Source organism: Lonchura striata, chromosome 29 (assembly GCF_046129695.1).
Source record: "Lonchura striata isolate bLonStr1 chromosome 29, bLonStr1.mat, whole genome shotgun sequence".
Taxonomy (NCBI): Eukaryota; Metazoa; Chordata; class Aves; order Passeriformes; family Estrildidae; genus Lonchura; species Lonchura striata.
The window spans coordinates 1,571,647-1,589,364 of record NC_134631.1 but is presented as its reverse complement, the minus strand read 5'-3'; the positions used below and the strand labels follow the sequence as shown (position 1 = coordinate 1,589,364).

General features: G+C 50.4%; 1 protein-coding gene and 1 long non-coding RNA gene across 2 annotated transcripts in view; one reads left to right on the top strand and one right to left on the bottom strand.

The window, feature by feature from the left end:
- LOC144245869 (uncharacterized) overlaps positions 1-17,718 on the top strand; it is a 54,161-nt gene that overhangs the window by 19,741 nt on the left and 16,702 nt on the right. The gene's annotated exons all lie outside the window — the stretch shown is intronic.
- Positions 4,294-11,864, bottom strand: LOC144247650 (uncharacterized). Its single transcript, XR_013341244.1, has 2 exons — positions 11,781-11,864; positions 4,294-6,124 (listed from the first exon to the last, which is right to left on the bottom strand). It is a non-coding gene; the product is annotated as an uncharacterized LOC144247650 (long non-coding RNA).

Below are 17,718 nucleotides of genomic sequence, written 5' to 3'. Positions count from 1 at the left end.
AGTTTGCTTCTAAATGTTCATGTCTCAGCTCTCAAAAATGAATCAACTCTCTCAAACAAACCAATTTTACCACTTCACACTCAACATGTGCTACACTTGTAACTTTTGACACAAGATGTCAGTGTTGCCTCAAACATACACTGCAGCTCCAAACACGACTACCACATATACTCACATATAAACAAAATCTCTTTCGTGCAATCTAACAATATCACAATCTTATTATTCCCATGGGAAACACTACACTAAAGCACTCAACCTCTATATTTCAAATTCCAAAAACAGAAACAGCTGAACAGCAAAGCACTGCCCCTATAATTTCTGAGTCTGAACCCTTTTAACATGAACACTGGATGTTACCGTAAATTCTGTCCCCATAACCAAAGCACACACACACACACACACACAAAATATCACAGAGGAGAGGGGATTTTATTAAGGATCATGAACCCCACTCACTTTGTTTTTTCCCAGCCATTTCAGTCACCCGAAAACGGAACCGTGGGTCCAAACTCCCACTTGAGTCATGCTAACAGCATGTCTCAACAAACACTCTCACAATCATTCTCTCGGTCCGGACACATTCACAACAGCATAACAACTTTAGACCAGGACTTGCCCTTACTACTGCTAGCCCCAAATTGCTAGTAAACTGAGCCCTATACAGCAAAACAAATAACAAAATCCCTTTCTGTCAGCAACAAAAGCCCGAACTTGGTACAATAGTTTAACAACTCTTTCCACTGACAACCAGATTTCAACTGCAACTTCAGCTTGCAAGCACACTCCAGAGGCACAAGTTGCATGTGGGATATCCTCCACGACTTACCAAGCGACCTTTCCTGACCATGTGTACACCCTGCAGGTCACTGTTTTAAACTATTTCAATTTTTAAACATACCCCTTTGTCCGGAGATTTAGTAGTCAGGGCTCCTTGTCTGCTGCTGGATGAACAGTTCAGGCAGCTGAGCCCATTCTTGCAGGAATATCCCAGGGGTGCCCCAAGGGGGACCATGACCAGGGCTGGTCTCACAGCCGAGCAGAGTCTCCCCTGGCTTGGCTCACCAATTGAGTCATTAAAACCAAAGATCATGGACAAAGACTCTCGAACTAGTTAAAGTTAGAAAATGGTAGGTTTATTACACCAGTGGGTGGCACGGGGTGGGGGTTGTCCCCAAAATGTGTGACCACACTGTACAAGGATTTTTGCCTTCTATTTATTTCCCAAAATATTACATATGCACAATCCCAGCACCTCCCATCTTCACTCTGTAATAAAATGAGGTTATTAGTCCTTCACACGTGCACAATTGTTCTCTTGATTTGGGTCAGTGGTCTCAAATTGGGTCAGTGATCCCAGGGATGAAGTCAGGAAAGTCTTCATCAGGGCTCTGTGACCCTCTGGCACAACCCAAGGCGCCCTGCTTCGCGATGGATTGACATAGAATCTGGGTGCTGGGCACTGTTCTTCTGGTTTCAATATGTTCCTGTAATGGTTCACTTGCTCCACTTCTTTCTACAAATGACCTCATAACAATCGGCTTTAGCTTAAGCATCTAATAATCATTAACCTATCGTTGTGTATCTAACCTCAATATGAATTGGTTCTAATCCTCAGCTAAAATCTTAACCCTTTAAAATCATTATTCAAGGTCACATGGTGGGGGAGAGGGCAGGAGACAAAAACCACACATCCCCAAGTTCATGCAGTAACAGACAACATTTATTCCCAAGCCCTTCCTTATAAAGGGTGTTTGAAAGACCCAGTCTGGATGCTCTCATTGGTTTGAACTACACGCCCCTTCAGGTCCTGGCCACTGAGATGGCTGCAGCCTTGGGAGATATTTATTTAGACAAGATCCCTGTCAATCACGGTAACTAAGTGATAAAGCACAAAAAGTTAATTGGCAACATTCACTCTACTGCCTACAGGACAGCTAAGGCACAACAAAAGAAAACAAGCAACAACAAAACCAAACAAAATTCAGGCAACCAAAACAGAAATTAACTGAGAACTATCTAGGGGATGGTGGTTGGGTGTGTGTGTGTTGCATTTATGTGCATGGACCAAAAGACAGTGTGGGCAAGGATTAAAAGGAACTTGGCCTAAAACAATAACACTAAGCAGCACTTTAACATCTATCTTAATTTATACCTTAACTTATACCTTAGGCCTAACAATTCAACAGAGGAATAACAGCATTTAACAGCATTTAACCCAACTTACAGCTATAACTTCCACATTCTACTTAGCAACTTGACAGAAAAACACTTAGCAATACTTAGCTTATAACTTACATTTACAACTTAGCAAAAGAACAACACTCGTTTCTCACACACCTCATATCCATTGGACCCCTGTGGCTCTAGGCACAGAGTTTTTGGCACACTTCATTTCCCAACCCGGGTGTGCTCTCATCTGCTGTTCCAGCCTCCTGCTCTGAGGTTCCTTTCATGACCTGAAAGAGCACTGAGACCAGCTGCTCCTCGTGAGTCTGCAACAGCGAGCCCCTTTTCTCTCTCTCATCTCAGTCTTGTTGGGTCCCAAACCCCCCATGTCCCTCCCTGGGGGCTCACAGTGGGGGTGACCCAACCCAGCAACCGGTGCTGTGGTGGCCGTGGGGCAGAGGGGGGTGGGAATGGGGGATCCAGGGTGGTCCCTTGAGCCCCCAGTCTGATGTGGGGTGCTGGCATCTGTTGGGGGATGAGGGGAGGCACCCCCTCACCTGTCTCCTTTCCCACACAGTGTGTTCCATTTTGGGGGAAAAGCCCACTGTCACTTCCTTGATGGCAACAACTGGGTGAAATTTGTGGACAAGGAACATCCACAACTGGGAGTAATTCGGGCTCAGGAGATACCCCAAAATTCTGAGGTGGGATTGAGTTGTTTTGAGGTGGAGTTGAGCCATTTTCAGTGGGATGGAGTTGTTTTAAGGCATCATCTATCCCTCCTGGCTTTTGGGGAGCAGAGCTGTTGGGGACTGAAATGTCCTGGCTTAAAGGCTCAAACCAGTGGCAAAAGCAGCGGGGGCTTTGCTGGCCACGGGCACAGGAAGTGCCCAGGGGCAGAGGGGGAGAAACACCCAACCCCGGAGGGGAGGGGATGAGCAGGGCTGGGAGCCAGGGAAGGGAAGAGCCCGATCAGAAAGAGATGCTGCCAGGTGGGACAGGGCTTTGGACCAGGCAATGCCCTCCCTTACACAACTGGCTCAGTTGTGGAAACTCCCCTGCAGAAGGCCCAGGACATTCACACAGAGGCCTGGAGGTTTTCATGTCTTTACACGGGCCATACCTGCCTCAGCTGCGCTGCTGGGAGAGGTGGGGCCACCTCTTAGAAGGGGCCATAAACCATCAGAGCCCCCCAGAGCACCCTGGGATCCACAGTGTGACATCAGACAGTGTAAAACTCCCTTCAGGGGAGGCAGCTGGGCGTTCACCTAAACCTAAATCCGTACTGACCCACAGAAATTGGTGTTTCTGGAGCTTTCCCAACCCCCAAGCGATCCATCCTGGGACCATCACTTAGACCAAGGACAAGGACATGCTAATAATCAAACCAAATCTTTCACTGCTGGATCCAGGGCTGGTGACTTTATTTTTCTACTTTGATGCTTGCTTTCTTTTCCCTTACACAATTTCTTTTGTGTTACTTTAATAAGCACCCCTCATTTCCAAAACCTGGCCACACAAACCCAATACACTGGATCTAAACATGGATCACCCAGAATGGGGGTCACCACGTCTCTGTCCATCCTAGGTCACTCTGATGGGTGATAAAGCTGAAGCAAGGGACAAAGGCCTTCCAACAGTCGGAGCACTCACAGGCCTTCCCTTATCCATGGGTCATTTGTGTGAGGCCAAAGCAGAGCTGTAGGAGAAGCTCTTCCCACCCTCGGGACACTCACAGGGGCTCTACCCAGTGCGGATGCACTGGTGCATGATGAGGTGGAAGTTGTGTTTGTAGCTCTTCCCACAGTTGGGGCAGTGAATGGCCTCTCTCCTGTGTGTATTTTCAGCTTCGGGGGTCACAGCAGGGAAACCACTGGCAGTACCTTTGGGACACAGCCAAGATCTGAGGGGCTCCTCCCCCAGGTTCATTTTCTCTCCCCAGTTCAAATCATCACCTCCCATTCAAATACCCTCCATTCATATTTTCACCCCACAATCAAAGTTTCATCACCCCAGTTAAACTTCTCCACAATTAAGCCCTGATATCTCCCTCCCCACCCCTGGGTCCTTCTGGCAGGACCCAGCCAGGACCTTCTGGAAACAGCAGAAGAAAGGGTTAAAAAATTCATTATTATTTCCATTTATTTCCTTGGTTTCTGGGGGATTTTCCTGAGGCTGCTCTGGGCAATGGCTGAGGTGTCCCCTCAATCTCCACCCCCTTTCCAGTCCCTTTTTCCAGCTCTTTTCTTCAGCTGACCCCAACCTGCAGATTTTGCGAGGGTGGGAGGGGTCACTCTGCTCAGGAGTGTCAGAGGTGCCCCCAGGGAGGTCCAAGGCCCCAGTGCAGTTCTCTCTGGCCTCTTGGAGCATTTGGAATCTCCAACTCTCAGCCAGTGCTGTTCATGGGATTCAATCCTCCCTGCAGGGTTTTCCCCCAGACCAGCTTTATTTCCAGAGGGTTCTGTGGTTTCCCTTTGAGCTGGGGCCTGATGGCACTGGAGTGCCCGCAGGTGCCAGGGTAGGAAGGGCTGTGGGACAGCACCTCCCCACAAACCTCCAGGAGGGGACAAGGGCTGGGGAGGAAATAGTAAATAAACACAGGATTAGAGGAAAAAAAAATGTAGACTATATATTTAAAATGAAATTAAATGAAATGAAATAAAACTATGGAAAAAAAAGTGATGGCAGAGCTTTTTCTGTTGGGATTTTGGGCTTCTCGTCCCAGTTGTGAACTGGGTCTGAGACAGAGTGGGAGAGACATTGCTGCTGAAGGGCCTCATATTGCCAAAAGTAAAGCATCAAGTATCCAGTAACAGCTTGAAGTTACAGAAGTCCCAGCACCCATGCTGGATTCCCTCGTTTGAAGCTTAAAGCAGAGCTCCCCTTGCGACTCTGCTTTGTAATGATAAATGTAAAAATTCAGCACCATTGCCGGTTCCCTCCCTCCTCTGCCCAGCAGTGCAGGGAGATGTGATGGGGGTTACAATCAGTTCACGCCACTGCTTCCCCCTCAGGGACAGGAATCCTTGCCCTGCTCCAGGGCGTGGGATATGTCCATGGGGTTGGTCCTGGCCCTGTCCAGCAGGAGGTCCTCCCCACCTGTGCAGTCCCTCCTCGGCTCGGCCCTGAGGCGTGGGGCAGTTGTGCAGCAGCCACTCTCCGTTAGCGGCAGCACCAGTTCGTGCCAGGCCATCGGATCCATACTGTCCAAGAGACCCCATTTTCCTATGCCTCTACCTGGCTAGAGGCAGGGCCTCTCTAGCCCTGGTTATCATTCCCTCACTCAACATACATCCTGAAGGTTCCTTCAAGGTGATGTGACATTTCATCTTTCCTTCTGTTGTACCTAGCAGCTTGGTCATGGGAGGCTGTGGCTACCTTCACTTTAGGAGAACTCCCTTGGTTAGTGTTTTCCTCTTTGAGCTGACATCCCTGCTGCTAGGACATAAGTGGGTTTGCCATCCCACCTTCTCACGTCTTCCCCACGGTCACCAAGGAAGAACCAAAGCTCAGCTCATTGGGTGTACCCCCTCCTTCTAGCTGGGAGACACTGGACTTTGATGTTTGGGCCTGTAACTTGCACTGTTGCCACATGGGAACTGTTCTTTCTCACCTTCCTAATTTCCTCTTTAAACTCCTCTTTGGTCCTTAACCAAAGCAAAGACATGAGTATGCATCAGGCCATTTACCATACTCTCATAATACCTGAGCCTGGTGCTGGATCAGGTTGGAGCTCTGGCTGAAGCCCTTCCCACACTCCAAGCACTTGTGGAGCTTCTCCCAAGCTTCAGATTCCTCTACCAGCTCCGAACTCTGTCTGGATCTCCAGCCTTCCCAGCAAAGGGAAGGTGTTTCTTCCTTGGAGCTCTCTGGGCTGGATTTGCAACCTCTTTGCAGGGGATCTCCAGGGCTTTTCCTCTTCCTCCATCTGGCCAAGGCTTGAGAATGACAAATCCTGGTTTGGGGCAAAAAACAAGGAGTTGAGCGCCTTGGGGTGGGGTTCCTCCTGAACAAGTCCATCTCAGGCAGTCACCAGATGATTTGTGTCCATAAAAATCTCCAAAGCACCAAGATTCAGCCCCCAAAAAAACTCTCATAGGAGGGGTCTCTCTTGTCTCTCCTTTTTGGGTTCTGGGGGTTTCCCTTCCCTGGGCTGATGGGGGTCCCATGGCTTCTGGCATGGCCCATTCTAGGGTCCTGCTTATGGATGATCCAGGAGTTTTGAGAGTCCAGTGATCCCTTTTCCCCTCGGTCTCTGCTCCAGGGTTCCACAGATCCCACAGATCCCCCCACTCCAGGCCCTTCTGCCCTGCCCTTCAGGCTGCCAGGGGTCCTCCAGCTCTGGGTGAGTTCTCCTCTCTGCCCACCCCAAGGGTCTTGGGGTTTCCCTCCACTGTTCTCCTGGGGCATCACAAAGACCCATGTCCTCCCCTGACCAGTACCTGGACCCCAAATATCCCCCAAAGGGGGAACTGCAACTCAGCTTTGGTGTCCTGCAAGATCCAAAATCCCCCCCCGCAAAATACCAAGCCCTCACAGTGATCCACAAAGTTATTTGGGACTTGAGTCAACAATCTGCAAACTCCAAACGGTCCCCACTAAAAAAACTCCGTTGAGAACTCCCTGATATATCCTGGGGCGACCTCCCCCTCCCTGGCCACATGCAGGATAAAACCTCATACTTCTCCTGTCTCCCTTATCTTCCTCCTATGCCTCCTCCCTGCCAACCCGACCTCTCTTTCATACTCCCCTCTGCCCAACATCTGCTGCAGCACCGGCTGGTGGATGGGGGGAACAACCCCCAAAAATCCCCCAGGGATGGACAAGAGGGTTGGGGACCCCCTCCCCAGTGCAGATCCATCCCCTCCTAGAGTCCTGGAGAATCACACCAGGGATGATGTGATGGGGACATAAAGAGACCCCCTACAATCTCTTGCTGTACCCCCTCCCCTAATCCCCCTCTCCTATCCCTTTCCATCATCTCTCCTAATCCCCGCTCTGCCTAGCTGAGTTTGGGGGTGATCAACCCCCTTCTTGCACTCACTCTAGGAATCCTAAATGTCCTTTTATGACTCCTCTCCCCGTTTCCCTTCATGCTGAAAGGAATAAACCAATTTGTCTTTACAAATAGATTATATGAATCAGACTGGAGAAAGGGCCAGGAACTTGTAGATGAGGAACTGACAGTAGAAATCATCAGTTTCAGAAACAAGGTACTAATTCACAAAGACTGTTGCTCAGTTTAAGTCCAGCTAAATCCCTGAACTTCAAGAAGAAGAACAAAGATTTAATAGAGCCATTAATATAATGCGTAATGCAAAAGGAGAGAATGTTCAGGAAATTTGCACATTCTCCCAAAGCTAATTCAGGATGGGGATACCCCGGCAGGAACACCGCAGAAGGACAGGGACTGGCTCTGTCATATGGGCTGTGGAGGGGACCATGAGCACAAGGAGGAAAACAAAGGAACAGCTGGGAAATGCAGATTGCACAGGGAAGGATCAGAATTTTCTTTTATGGATTTTAATTTGGTGACTGCAAAATGAAAGGTTTTGCAGAAAGCTCAGCAGCTCTCAGAGGATGAGCACCCACAGGCAGTGACCGGAGTGGCACAAGAAGGCCCTGCAGCACTTGGGCACAAAGGCACAGCAGCTGAAGGCAAGAAGGGATGAGCAAAAGGCCAAGCTGAAGGCAAAGGCCATGGCAGAGTTCCCACAGCCCCTGAGGGATCAACCCCAGGGCCCAAGGGGGCACCAGCACCCAGGGCATGACGGGGTCGGCCACAAGCACCTGGCAGAGGCATTGCCCTCCTGGCCAGGGCAGAGCCCACCCAAACAGCCCCTGGGAAGGAGTCAGGGCTCCAGCTGCAGCCCACAAGGACACTGCAAGCACAGACAGCAGCACCCTCAGCAGGAGCAAGTCCAGCCCTGCATGGACATGGATTGTCAGGGCTGTCACAGCTCCCATCACACCAGGGCACCACAATGGAGCCCTTGAGAACATTCTGGGTGGCTCTGAATCAAGAGGCCTCTCCTGATGGACGCAGGGGCCTCTCAATCTCCTTTGAATCTCAGATGTGGGGGGGGAAGATTGTCAAGAAATTGTGTGATCATTCAGGAGGTAAGGGGGATAAATGAGCAGGTGAGTATTCTTCAACCACTATTAATTGATGTGGGAGATAGATTTGAAATGCATGGATTTCTACTTCCTCCTGATTGTGATTATTATTTACCTGGGAAGGGATTTGATGGCGAATGTGGAAATAGAGATTTATATTCTAAAAGGTAAAGCAGAGGCCTGTGCCGAAGTGAACACAGAAGTGTGGGCAGCCGCAGGGGAAGAGGGAAAATTTGATATGGAGCCTCTCCAAATTACTTTGAAGCAACCAGGACAAGTGGTGTCTAAAAGCAACACCCTGTTCCAGGGGAGGGAAGGAAGGGCTCACAGCCTGGTATTGAGTCCCTGTTAAAGGCAGGGCTTTTGGAGCCAGGGATGTCTCCCTACAGCACTCCTAACCTGCCAGTCAAGAAAATGGATGACTGGTCATAAGGAAAATAGAATTTTCAAGTGTTAAAATGAAGTTTAACTGAGGTTGCTGCCCTGGCTCTCCTAGACAGGAAAAAAGAATTTGAAATGTATGTGGATATTAAACAGGGCCATGCCAAAGGAATTCTTCTGCTAAAATGTTTCACCCGTGGCCAGAGCAGCCTCATTGTCTGCAGAATTCTACAGCCACAGCTTTCATGGGAACTGAGGCCAGAAGACTGACAGCAGGAGCATCTTCTATAGTTCAAGTCTGGCATCAAGTTCAAGCTTTGACAACTAAAAGAGCCTCTAAATGGATGAGCAGTGCTCAGTTATTACAGTATGAAACTTGTTCAGTGGCACAGGAGGATTCAGAACTGAGGACAGGGGAAGAGTTTAACCCAGCCTCTTGTTTGAACAGCCCACAGAGGGGCTGGGAAGAAACCCAGCACTGCATTCAAGTGACACAGCTCCAGACCCAGCCGGGGAGAGACTGATGAGGCACACCCACCTTGGCACTTTGCTGCTGCCAACATCCAAGCAGGACATGGGCTCTGCCTAAGGAGTGCAAAGCAGCACCACTGGTGGCCAAGTGGCGTGGCCCATGCCAAGGGGCCCCGAGGCCAGAAACAGCCGCCAGCACAGCTGAACACGGGGGGACCCCTCAGCCTGGGCTCCAGGTCTCTGCAGCCCCGGAGATTTGCACTTCCCACCTGCAGCAGGAGGATGGGAGGCCCCCCTGAGCCTGCACTGAAGGCAGCGCAGCAGCAGCCAGGGCTCCACAGCGGGGCAAGGCCCTGGGCCTGCCCACACATCCTCTGCTGAAATCCTCGGCCTGGCCACCCTCCCTGGGCAGCTCCAGCCACCGGGGCCAGCCCTTGCTGCCACTGCTGCAGCTTCAGTGCTCTCTGGGCCTGCACTGCCACAGCTGCTGGGCCAGACAAGGGGACAATTCCACTCTGGCTCTCACTGACACTCACACTGCGCTGGTTGGGATTGGATTACACCAGGAGAATGTTTTTCTTAATAATCCTACCTCGATATTGTCAGTTAGATTTAGACGAGAGGTGTGAGATTCAATTTTTATTCTTAGCAAGAGAATAGATAAAAATCTTTATGGCTTTGGATTCTTTTTGTGTGTGGCTTTACATAGCTGTTAGCGATGGAAATATTTTTGTAAGGGTTTGGTGGTGTTTACCTATAGGTTGCAATTGCAAAGCTAAAAGAGCTTTAAAGGTGACCCTTTAACTTGTAAACAGTTAATAGGATACAGTTATAAAAAAAAAAACTGGATTTTGTTGGGGGGCACTTGTGACTCGAGGGATGGCAGCTCTGGAAGACAAGCTGCATTCCAGGCAGCCAGCAGAGGAGCTTTAGAAATGCAAATTAAACTGCTGGGGCAAAGTGGGAACAATGTTCCTCGGTCTCTTGCCTGATGCAGGAATTGGCTGATTCCCTCTGCCCCTCACCCCATGCTCTGCCTGCTTGCACAGATGGAATTTGCACTGCTAAAGGCAGAGCCCATGGTGAGCATATCTGACTCTGCAACAGAAATTGGTTTAAGCTGCAAAGGGAAACAGCAAATAAAGAATGCCATAAAAACTAAAATAAGTGGGGGGGAATAATCTCTCTGTCCACTCCAACATGCGCTGTCACTGTCTACGTTATACAGGATGTATTAGAGCACTGGAGTTTTTTTGCTACCAAAAGTTCAGGGAAATCAGTTGGAATGCAAGCATTTGATGATTTAATTAGAGAAAAGCAGTCAATTGATGCAGCCTTGGTTGGAGGCAGCACCCAGAAATGGGGAAAACATGAATGGCCACCAGAAAAAATCCTACAACACCACGGACCAGCCCCTGGGGACCCTAAGGAACTCATATCAGGAGACAGAGAACCCATTTATCATTTCAAAGGCATCATTTGATTACAAATAAGAACCAACCAGACAAATCCAGCTCCTGACCTTCCTGCTGACCAATCCACGGAAATGAGGAACACAACATTTCACCATGGGATGGGATCAGATTATCTTCTAGCATAAAAAAGAAGGTGTTTGTGGAAAATTAAATTACTCAAACTGCTGTTGGCAAACACATGACAAAGGAAAAGTGGCGAAACAGATAGCAAAGGAAACAAGAAAGCAGCGCATGTTCTGCCTGAAATGTGGAAAGGATGGGAATGGGATGCTTTCGTGACTCCCTGGTAGACCATGCTTCTCCTCTTATGTGCTACAGCAATTCTCATCTTCTAAGCATGCTTGACACCTTGGGACTGCAGCTCATTCAGCAGTTGAGCCAGGGGATGCAGGTGGCAGCCAGGCCTCCTGATCCACAAACGGCTACAAAGAGACACCGAGAATAATCCCAAAACCAAAGAGAACCCAGTAAGAAAAAACAGAGTCAATGAGTGAATCTGCTTGGATATGGAGCCCGGAACTTGTAAACAGGGAAGAAACGGGAGAAACCATCAATTACAGAAAATGTTACAAACTGACACGGAGAGCTGCTCAAAGTCCCGCTACATTCCTGAACTTCAAGAAGACTTAACAGAGCCATGAATATCGGCTGTTCTACAAAAGGAGGGTGCACATTAACGAGGACAGGCTCCAGGCGCATCGGGAAGTCGGAACCTTCCAAGGAACTCAGCCGGTGGGCAAAGGGAGAGGGAGATGCGGCCGGGAAAATGAGGATAAAAAGGAGGCTGCGGGCTACAAGCACGGCAGAGAGCGCACGGCAAATGCCCCACGGCCTCTGCCCCTGCTCGGCAATAAAGTCACTTTGACAGGACTCCTCGCTCTCCCCCGGGCACACGAACCTCCGGCGACGGGAATTTCCCCGCCCGCTCCCGGCCGCGGGGCAGCCCCTCTGTCCTACCCACAGCAGCCGGGCCGAGCCAGCGCTGCTCCGGCAGCGGCTCCTGCCCGGCCCCGGCGGGAAGGAGACCGCGGGCAGCCGCTCCCGCAGCGCCCTCAGCCCGGGGCCGGCACGGGCCGGACACGGCACCGGCGAGCCGCCGGAGCCCCCTGCCGCCCCCTCCGCCCGCAGCCAGCCCCGAGCCCCCGCAGAGCCCAGCGCGGCTCCCACCTGCGCCGGGGCCGCCTCCGAGCTCCGCCGCCGCCGCCTCACCGCGCTCCGGCCGCTGCCGCCGCTGCCGGGCCCGCACAGCCGCTCGGCCAATGGCGGCGCTGCGCGGCCACGGCCGCCCTCAGCCCGCCGCCGGGGCCGCGCCGCGCCCCGCTCCCACCAATCAGCGCGCCGCAACCGCGACTGACGGCACCGGCGGCCAATGGCAGCGAGCTCGGGGCGGGCTCTGCGCACGGCCCCGCCTCGCCCCGCGCTCTCGGCGCCCCCGGGCTGCGTGAGGGGAAAGCCGGAGATGAGGAACAGCCCCGGCACGGGCCCGGGCCCGAGCCGGGATTGAGCTGCCCACACAAACAAACTTCTCCGCGCCTCCCGCCACGGCTTTCCCGGCCCTGCGCCTCCCGTGCCTCCGCCTCTGCGGGAAGCCCAGGAGCCCTAATTAGGAGCATCAGTGTATTGCTTTGATTTCCCCCAAAAAGGGAAAAGCGCCCCATACCCCTTCGGCTGAGTGCAGGAGGTGAGAGATTTCTGGCAGAAAACGACAAAAAAGTTTTTTCCCGGCTGGGATGAACCAACCAAACGGAACTGTGGTGACACCCCCCAGCAGCGCTTCTCTGCCGTCCCGGCTGAAGCCCTCGCTGGCTGCTCCAGGCCTCATGGGCAGACCGGGAGCTCTGGGAAGGGGCCCCGGCTCGGGGCGCAGCCCCCGGGGCAGCCCCACGGCCCCCACGGCAGCTCCAAGGCTCCTCCAGCCGGGATGGAACGTGGCAGGGCGAGCAGGGGAAGGGACTGGGCTGCCGGCGCCAAGGGAGCACGAGGGACACCGGGGGCACTTCACAAGCATTTAATACAAAAGATAAAATCATTGGAAAGGCAAAAGCAACAGCAGCATGAAGCCAAACGTGGCATGTCCCATAGTAGGGGAGTGAAGCTGGCCTGATGCCAGGCACCCACCAAAGCCGCTCTCTCACTTCCCTCCACAGCCAGAGAGAAGAGATAAAATTTAACCAGGGGTTCAGGAGTTGAGATAAGGACCAGGAGAGATCCCTCATCAAAAACTGTCACAGGCAAAACAGGCTCAAAACTTGAGATATTAATTGAATTTATTGCTAACAAATTCAGAGCAGGATAATACGAAGTAAAAGAAAACCCTTCAAAACACCTTCCCCCACCCCTCCCTCCTTCCAGCTCTACCTCCTACTCCAGCAGTGCAGGAGACAGTGAATAGGGCCATGGTCAATTCATCCCCCGTGGCTTCATTCTCTGCTCAGGGACAGGAATCATTTCCCTGCTGTACTCTGGGGTACCTCCCATGGGAAAGTTTCCCAGGAACTTCTCCAACCTGAGTCCATCCCACAGGCACCAGCCCCCCACCAACTCCTGCAGTGTGGGTCACTCTGTCACAGGGTCAGTCCTTCAAAGACAGATGGCTCCAGCAGGACTCTGTCCACGAGTCTCCCATGGAGTCACAGCCTCCTCTCAGACATCCCTGTGCTTTGGCATAGGCTCCTCCGGGGGCTGGAGGTGGATCTCTGCATCCCCATGGATCTCCAAGGGCCATCAGTCTTCAGTTCCAACCATCGGTGTGTGTTCTGATGGATGTTCCTGCCCCTACATTCATCAAGGTGTTCACAGGGAGGCAGGAAGATGTGGAGCACCCCCAGCCCAGTCTCTTCCCAGCATGTATCACCAGGACCGTGGATCACCAGGACTCTGCCCAACGGGAGTCATTGGGGATCATCCAGCGCTGATTAGTCCATGGGGAATGGAGCTGGAGCGGTGTACAAAGCTCTTCCCGCACTCAGGGCACTCGCAGGGCTTCCCTTTACAGGTACCTCTATGGGTGTCAGGTCAAGATTGAGCTCTGTGAGAAGCTCTTCTCACACTCGGGGCACTCACAGGGCCCCTCTCCAGTGTGGATGTGCTGGTGTGCCCTCAGGTGGGAGCTCTAGCTACAGCCCTTTGCACACTCCCCACACTTGTAGGGGCATTCTCCTGTGTGGATGTTCTGGTGCTGGATCAGGAGGAAGTTGCAACTGAAGCTCTTTCTACATTCCAAGCATTTCTGGAGCTTCTCCCTGCCATGAGGCTTCTCCACCAGCTCCAAGCTCCAGCTGGATCTCCGGCCGCCTTCCTGGGAGGGTCTTTCCTCCCCACAGCTCCCTTGGCTGGGTTTGCAGTCCCTCCTCGTACAGGATCCTTGGGGCTTTTCCTCCTCCCTATTGGATTCCTGGCGCCCTGCAGCCACTCAAAATGGCCTCTTCTACAAGGTTCTTCCTCTTCCTGGAAGCCTCCTCCTACATCTAGCCAAGGCTTGGGATTGACAAATCCTGGTTTGGGGAGGAAAACAAGCGGTGAGCGTGTTGTGTTGGGGGTTCCTTCTGCCAAAGTCGATCTTCAGAAGTCATCAGGTATCTTGTGTCCATGAAAACCTCCAAGGTATTGAGGCAAAAAATACCCCTCAAATACCAAGACACAGCCCTAAAAGACGCAAAACTTTGATCCTGTGGCAAAGACTCCTTCAAAATATTAAGATTCGGCTCCCTGCAAAAACAAAACCACCAACATTTAGCTCAATAAATTTCAGAAAGAAGAAGATTCACCTCTCCCTCCCCCAGAAAATAAAGATTCAGTCCAAGAGATCCACATTTAAGCCAAAAGCTCCAAGATTCAGAAAAAAAAAAAACATTTTCAGGAGTTCCCCTGTTGCATTTAAGACTAATAAGAGTTTAGTAGAAGTAGTTCGGCTAAGGTTTAGAATTTCTTAGTAGGCCATAAGCTGTGTGTTGTTAGAAACAGTTGTTAGGCAAGGGCAGTGTGGAATGCTGAGGAAGTAGGAACTTATTTCAGAATGCATTCCAAGAATGGGCAGTAATAGACAAGATGGATAGGTAGATCTTGGGGATCTTGGGGATACATTGTTTTTATCTAATGGAGTGAAAAGAATTTATGATCATAGAGAATGTTCAATTTAAACAAGAATTAATTTGATTGTTAGAGTGTAACGTACACAAATATGTGCTGAATTGAGCAACCGTTGATATAGACCCTATATAAACGCAATGATTTTGTTAGTTCGGGGGGCTCTGACTTTGGACATTAGTCCTCAGGCTCCCAGGGCCCTCAATAAAGCACCGCATAAAACGACTTTGGTTGTTTTGTGTTTTCTTTATGGGCAACAGTTTTCTGGCGACCGCGGCAGGACTCCGAAGGTGGCTGGGGCGGTTCGCATTCTGATCCACTCCATGCCGGCACCAAGGACTTCTCGGGGAGTCATCGGTCTGCGCCCGACCCCCGCGCCTGACGGACGACTGTGGAAGGTAAGCCCGAAGGTGCTTTATTTTTTGTTACCAGTGTTGGTTGCCTGCCCAGAAGACGAGGTAATAATCCTCGCCGGGTTGGGTTATAGACATCTTGGTGGAAAGCCTGGGCGCCGACCGTAAGTCGAAGCGAAAGCTACGCAGGCTCGGCACTTGCCCCTCACGGCATCGAGTAGTGGCAAGCTGGTTGGTTCGGTTAGTGCTTCTTTTTACGGTATTGTTGCAACTAATAATTGTCTCTTTGTATTTGATTTTGTTAAAGGTACTTTTAATTATAGTGTGGTGTGTGCGTTACATATTATAAATGATGCTGTTTAAGACCTTTAAGGCATTGGTTCAATCTAATGGGAAGGTGCCCGGGAATACTCCTTTAGGATGCTTATTGAGATGATGGAAAAGTGTGGGGTTTTATCAAGATTTGGATAAAAGAAAAATGTTAGATTACTGTAATTATTGGTGGCCCCTCTATGCATCTGATGGGGGGCCAGAGTGGCCCCTGAATGGTACATTGGATACCTTAGTGATAACCCCCTTAATGCAATATCTGAGAGAAAATGAGAAATGGGATGAGATACCATATTTGGATTTGTTTTGTTATTTGGAACAGAAAACTGAATGGCAGAAAGAGTGTGGTATTATGGTATTAAGGGTTGAAAATAATCAGGATGAGTGTTCTGGGTGTAAGGCAAGGGAGGTATGTGTAAAATGTGCTGTAAAAACCCCTGGACGGGAGGAGGATTTGTCCTTATTAGTTGCTCCTCCCTCTCGTCCTGTTCCCTCGGCGCCGTCACTCCCTAGGGAAAGATCAGAGCAGGAGCAAGAGGAGTTAGGGACCGATTCTGATGAAGATGAGGATGAGAGGGAAGCTACTCATTTTGATGATTCTCCGGGGAGTCATGTTGAAATGCAGGCCCCTGCCAACTCTAATTCTCACACCCGTTCCCCCGTTGAACAAAGAACCCCTATTGCAGCAAGGACCCGGTATGGGAGGTGGAATAATGAAGGGCCTCATATGATAGCACCTTTGAGAGAGGCCATGGGTCCTCAAGGGGGAAGGGTCCTCATAAAGGTTCCTTTCTCCCTGGGTGATTTGGTCATTTGGAAACAATCAGCTGGCAGTTATCAGGAGGACCCCGAAAGGGTAGCACGAGTAGTGAAAATGGTGATTAAAACTCAGAATCCTGATTGGAATGATTTACAGGTGTTATTGGACACCATAATGGATTCTACAGAGAAGGAAATGGTCTTACGGGCAACCAAGGAAAGGGCCAGGGAAGAAATAAGGTTGGAGAGGACTAGAGGAACTGTGGATGAGCTGGTTCCTAGCGATGATCCAGGATGGAACCCGAATAGCGCCGAGGGCTATAGAGCCATACGAAAGTATCAAGACTTATTAATAGAGGGGATTCGGACGGGGATGCCTAAAACATTGAACTGGTCTAAGTTATATTCGATAAGGCAAGAAAAGAATGAATCACCCTCAGCCTTTTTAGAGAGGCTGAGGGAAACTGCTCGGCGGTATACTAACTTAGAAATTGATGAGGAACCAGGTCAACTACAATTAGCCCTATTATTCATGGGACAATCGCAGGATGATATTAGGAAGAAGCTACAAAAGTTGGAAGGGGATGACACCCGAAGGCTTGATAAAATGCTGGAGGTGGCATGGAAAGTGTATAATAATAGAGAGAAGGAAACAGCTAAGCGGCAGCAGGCAGGGATATTGGCAATAATTCAACAAACTGCGGGACGGGGAGGAGGACAGCGAGGCAGGGGTCGTGGAAGGGGTCGCGGTAGAGGATTTGGGGTAGGAAGAGGGGGCTTCCAAGACTCAGGGTCACCAGCGACAAATAATGGATGACAGAAAGGGTTAGGACCTAATCAATGTGCTTTTTGCCGCCAATTGGGACATTGGAAAAATGAGTGTCCAGTGCGGAATAGGATAGGGAATACTGCGGGATTAATGGGAAGATTCCAAATGATGCCAGTAGATGGTGCCCAAACACAGGCTCAGGCGATGATGCTTGGAAATTTTCAGAATCAGAGCTGACTAGACCGGGATTTAAGAGTAAGAATAGAGGTAGCTGGAAGGGAACAGGAGTTCATGGTTGACACGGTAGCCGCACATTCAGTTTTAAATAAGCGATTAGGACCCCTTAGTGACACCACGGTACAGGTAATAGGGGCTACGGGTCAATTAGAGGAAAGACCCTTTTTGCAACCCTTAAGTTTAAAGTTTGGAGGAAAGGAATTAGATCACCAATTTTTGTATATGCCAAATTGCCCCCAGCCTTTATTTGGGCGGGACCTACTATCTTTATTGAATGCCAAAATATTATTTGAAGGAGGCCATGTTAAATTGGAGATCCCAGAGGAGGAGATTGGGAAAATTTTTGTAATACAAGAAATGGATCCGGCTCCAATCCCTGATGAAATCAGTAATGCTGTGGTGCCTTGGGTATGGGAAACAGGAACCCCCGGGAAATCCAAGGCAGCACACCCAGTTGTAATAGAGCTGAAAGAAGGAGCAAAACCGGTGAGAATCAAACAGTACCCCATTAAATTAGAGGCCCGAAGGGGGGTGGCCCCAATGATCACTCAATTTGTAACCCAAAGATTAT